Genomic DNA, 6,000 nt, shown 5'->3' on the forward strand with positions numbered 1-6,000 from the left:
ACTGTCAACCGTGTCCAATCCTATAGTTTTTAAACCCACTACACGAGCTGATCATAGCATACGTAAACCCCAGCCAATTTTTGACCTAAATACTACAGTTGCCATATCTCCATTACCTCGTCATCCAGTGTCTGCACTTAAGGACCCTAATTTGAAATTGGTCATGGACGACGAATATCGTGCTTTAACTGATAATAAGACGTGGAGCTTAGTCCCTCGTCCTTCAAATGTGAATGTTATTCGGTCTATGTGGATTTTTCGTCATAAATTGAATTATGATGGTTCATTTGAGAGGTATAAAGCTCGTCTTGTAGGTGATGGTAAAACTCAGTAGGTTGGCATCGATTATGGCGACATTTAGTCCGGTGGTCAAGCAAGCTACCATTCAGACGATTTTGAGCATTGCCCTTTCCCACGGCTAGTCCATAAATCAATTGGATGTGAAGAATGCGTTTCTCCATGGTGATCTTTATGAAACCATGTATATGCATCAACCATTGGGCTATTGTAATCCTCAGTTTCCGGACCATGTGTGTCTCCTTCATATATCACTTTATGGGCTGAAACAAGCTCCCCGTGCCTAGTACACACGGTTTGATAATTTTGTAACAACGATAGGCTTCTCGCATAGCAAGTGTGATCACTCCTTATTTATCTACAAAGACGGAGTTAATATTGCTTTTCATCTTCTTTATGTAGATGACATTGTTCTCACCGTTTCTTCAGATGCCTTACATATTTCAATTATGAGCCGTCTAAATAACTTCGAGTTTGTAATGAAGGACCTTGGTCCCTTGAGCTATTTTCTTGGTATCGTCGTTCAAGGACTTACTAATGGAATATTCGTTTCTCAGACGAAGTATGCTACTGAGGTACTTGCCCGTGCTAGAATGTCTATGTGCAAGTCTGCTTCGACTCCTGTTGATACAAAGTCTAAGCTTAGTTCGGCTCCATCTGTTCCATGCATGGATCCTCATTTGTACCGAAGTCTCGCTGGGGTGCTTCAATACCTTATGTTTACTCGACCTGAGATTTCTTATGCCGTTAAGCACGTGTAATACTCGGATAATTTAGGACCCACAAAGGACCTAAGGACACATGACGGAACCCACGTATACTCGGAAGTAAAGGATGTCCCCTCCCACGAGACCAAGTAAGACCTAAACTAGACCTAGTCGACTCCCAATGGACCGAGTAGAACCTCTAGCAGATCAAATGAATGGCACTTGGTCAAGTAAAGAGTATACTCGACCGAGTGGGTGTCACTCGGTCGAGTGAACCGGTCACTCGGCCGAGTGGCACTGTGCTGTACTCGAGGTATGATATTTCGGGATTTCATCTTATCCAAACCCTTACCTACTTCATTCTTCTTCTTCTTCTTCTTCTTCTTCTTCTTCTTCTTCTTCTTCTTCTTCTTCTTCTTCTTCTTCTTCTTCTTCTTCTTCTTCTTCTTCTTCTTCTTCTTCTTCTTCTTCCTTCTTACTCTAAAACACTCTCCCCTCTCTCTAAATTCTCCCTAAACCTTCCCCTTGACCCTCAAGCTTGGATTGATGATGGAACACCTCTCCTAATATCCAATCTAGCTTTGGTGAGATGGTCTCTTGAGACGGTTTTATGAGACGGAGTCGAGTCGGAATCAAGTAGCTTGTGAAGAATGCGAAAAGGTAGGCTATCTTACTCGGTTTCAATATTGGGTATGCATATTTAGTTGTCTTTCCTCACAAGCATGAGTCGGTTAGTATGTATGTGGGATCGAATTCATGAATTGGTTATATGTTAAATGTTGTTCTTCCATTGGTCATGTATGGTAGTGGTTGTACTGTGTTGGACGTCTTTAGTGGTGGTACTTGATTGTTAAGGAGACGTAAGGCAACCGTCTTGCGCTCGGGTCGCCCCTTGGAGCTTCCCACTCCAAGGGGGATATGCGCATTAATGGCTTGAGTCACGGAGGGACTCATGTGGTTGAGGCACGAAGAAAGCAAGCTGGTTTAGTGGCTAAGTACTCGATTGAAGACTTTTCTGTTCGATCGAGTGAATATGGTGGTCAATGATGTTCGATCGAGTCCCTGTTGTACTCGATCGAAAGGTGGTATTTTCAAAGTGCTCGAACGAGTGCATTATCTGTTCGATCGAGGGGAGTTGCTGGAATAGTGTTCGATCGAGTCTCAAATCACTCGATCGAGCACTTTGCTATTTTACGCGAGATTTTATTTTGCGAGGACTTATTTATTTTGTTAAGTATGTTTAACAAATATCTTCCCTATATAAGGAGAAGATGTAATTAGGTTTAATTATCTTTTACTCTCTTAATCACTCCTTAATCTCAGAATTACTCTTAAGCAGACACTTTCTTTTTCTCTTGTTCGTACGTTGCTTTCGTTCTTATTGCCGGATCTCAAACTTTGTAATCCTCTTTACTCTTAATTCAATTTAATTTTCTTTTGCATCTTTAATCTGTATTCTTAATTACTGTTTTAATTATTGTTATTGTTAAGTTTATGTTATTTAATCTTCATCATCGTTATATCATGTCTCTTGCTATTTCATCCATTATTGTTGTTTGTTTCATCATAAACATGAGTAGCTAATTCCTTTTATGTTAGGATTAGGGGAGCTATGGTAGTGAAACATGAAGGAAATGTAGATTCATATACAAACTAACATACTCATATATGTCTAAATTAATTTGTCATAAAATTAAAACGGATTTTATGCATGCAAACAATAATAAAATAGAGGAGAAATCATGTCCTTACTTTGATGATTTCGGTTAAATGGGCACAAGAGAGATCACCTTTCTCTCTTGTTCTTGAGCTTTTCCTTATGGAAGAACAAGATCCAAGTGTAGGATCTCTCCCTAAGCTTTATACCCAAGGCTTTCTCTTAATTTAATTAATATTACAAATACTAGTATAATATTAATCAAGGTAGAAAATTGAACCAAAAATATTTTGGTATTGCTCCTAAAACCGGGTAGGAGAATAGATGAGGAAGGATGACATTTTTATCTCTCTAAAAATTATATTATCAAGTAAGAATGAATAATTATCTAACCACACACTACATATGGTGAATGATAAAGATAATAAGTAAAAGAACTCCTTGTTCTTTCCAAGGGAGAACCGGGTAGGGTGGAAGGAAATGGCCTATGCATGGCCTTTGTGCTCTTACACAAAAGGCACTAGGTATGCATGCCTAAATTAGAGTAATTATCATTATGCTTACCACTAACTTAAACAAACACAATATTTGTTTAAACAACCTCCCATTTTCGGCACATATGATAATATGAGATCCATATTATTTTTGTCAAATGTCAATATGTCACATGTCATATGTGACATAAATTTGTTATGTAATTTTTAACATGTTAAAAATCAACGTATTAATAAAAATACGTCACATACAAAAATCGACTTAGTAATTTCATAATTACTTGTGCCAAAATATTTTACCAATTTATAAATCGTATTTATAATAATTCATTCAAATTTAATTGTTTCTGTAAACAATAATTTCATCCGAGTAATGATACAATTCAATTACTCAGACCGTATCTCATTTAATCACATTTCAATTTGATACGTAAATTTTACTTCCAAAATCGTCCGTCAATTTTCAAGTAATTTAATTAACTCGCAACATTATACGATTAATTAAATAATCAATTAAGAGTGTTGCCTTATAGGTATGACCTAGGGGGTCAACTGATCACCACCGTCGCACGACAGTAATGTCAAACTCTAGTCAGCCAATCATTACCGATATATGTTGACCAGTTGACAGTAACAAAATTACTTCCCAATTGTATTCTTTAAAATGAGATTTAATAATGATATTTAAATCACATGATCGCACTATTGTTGAGGACACATTTCCCAACAATCTCCCACTTGTCCTCGACAAGTGTGCGTCACCAATTCTCTTGTCCTATTACTATCTCCCACTCAATGCAAGGTGTCTTTCAGGTCGTACTTGCAAGTGATCATATCGAGAGTGGTTTCCTCGATCTGGAGAATAACTGATTGACCGGACTTATCTATCATAGATACTTTCCGAGCGTGGCCACGCATTTCCAGTTCATTACTCCTCGAGTGGCCCTGAGATATTGTTATAACCCTGACTAGGGGTGGACAATTCCTATCACACTCATTCCTTCGACTAGCCACACCATCATAACCCAAAATATGCCCATTTGACCCCATTTACGAAGGTCGTAGTAACACAAATCAAAGTTAATCTGAAACTGTGCCATCTTAGGCGAATAGTCTTTAGTCAAAAGAATCGACTCATTAGAATACTATAGTAGCTCTCGCCACGACCAGGCTATATAAATTTGCCAGAACTCTATAAGCGGTAATAAGGCCCGACAAAATGTTCCTAACAGTCTGCCTATGTGATCGACTAGTCATCTCATATGACTCTATGGCACTTGAACTTGCCATCAATCGCCTCACACTCTAGTCACTTCGAGACGTCACCTCATACAAGTGACTATGGGCAAATACAATGTTAATCCGTGTTCACTTTAACGGGGTTCAATTGTCTCCACAACCCGTTTGGATGTAACAAAGTATAATAAAAGAGTTTTAAAATTAAACTCGAACGACAAATGTGATTATCACATACGAATAGTCAATGCATGATTACTATTTCATATTCTATAATCTAATTTGATCTTGTACGTAGTTGTTCATTTCAATTCAATTGAAATGACATGACTCATCATGTTTAGCCTTTGAGAAGGCTTTGGTTAGTAGGTTTTATCAACTTCTTGTACCTTACTCAACCTTACTACATACTCGTTTTCCTTTGTAATGTATACATTTGCATTACAAAACTTTCTGAGTATGTGTCGAGATCCAATCAAGACATAGGCCCTCTAGCCTAAGAATAGCTCCCACTGTTTTCACAGTGTGCATGACTCATCTTTCTTGCACATCTCATGATCGCAAGTGTACTCAATTTCCGTTATAAATATCTCTCATTGTTCTTTATTGCCTAGAACGATTCTGGAAAATCTACTTCTTAATTAACATTGCCACAATGGTATCTTAACCATCCTAATGTGTTTTGATTATGGTTTTGTCGGAAACCATGCGCAATCTCAATTGTCAATTGTCACTTGTGTAACACCCTTACACAATATTGCATCATAAACACTTTGCTTTACTTCCTTAATGCTTCTGCAAGCACTTAAGGGTAATCTTTATAGCTTACTTGGTAAAGATTACTTAAATTCGATTTTTGAAAACAATTCATCATACTCAAAGCATATGAAGTGTTATACATCATTTCTTTTTAATTGATTCGGCAGCGGAAGCAAATGAAATCAATCAAATATGTTCAATTTAAATTGAACTAGTCATGAATCTTATCAACATAAGACTTCTTACTGACGCTAATATCATGTGGATTTATCTTCATAAATCCGGATATTCAAGATGTATTATAATACTCCAAAAGTCTTAAATCATTCTCAATGATCAATATGTCATCCACATATCGAACTAATTAAAAATTCCGTAACTCCCACTAAACTTCATGTATAAACACAACTTCTTGACTTATCGAGAAATGTTTTATCACATGATCAAAATGTTGATTCTAACTCATTGATGTCCTACTTAAGACCCTCTCTTAAGTTTCTCATTACCTTAGGATTGCAAGAATCTACTAAACTCATGATATGTATTGAATACATTCCTTCAATTGAAGAAGCGGGTTTTAGATTCACTTGCTACGTATTTCATAACCTCATAATGAAACACAATCCTTAAGAAGATCCAAATAGACTTAAGCATTTCAACTAGTGCAAAACCCTTTGCAACCAATCTTGCTTTGAAATATCTCTTTATTAGTGCAAAACCCTTTGTCACTAATCAAGCCCTTTCGTTTCGGATTTTCACGGCTCTAGGCCTTGTATTGAGTTGTGACTTAAACACTCTTATGTAAGTCATATGTTCATTACTTTCTAGAAGTAATCAACTTGAATCAACC

This window comes from Silene latifolia, unplaced genomic scaffold (genome assembly GCF_048544455.1).
Source record: "Silene latifolia isolate original U9 population unplaced genomic scaffold, ASM4854445v1 scaffold_293, whole genome shotgun sequence".
NCBI lineage: Eukaryota > Viridiplantae > Streptophyta > Magnoliopsida > Caryophyllales > Caryophyllaceae > Silene > Silene latifolia.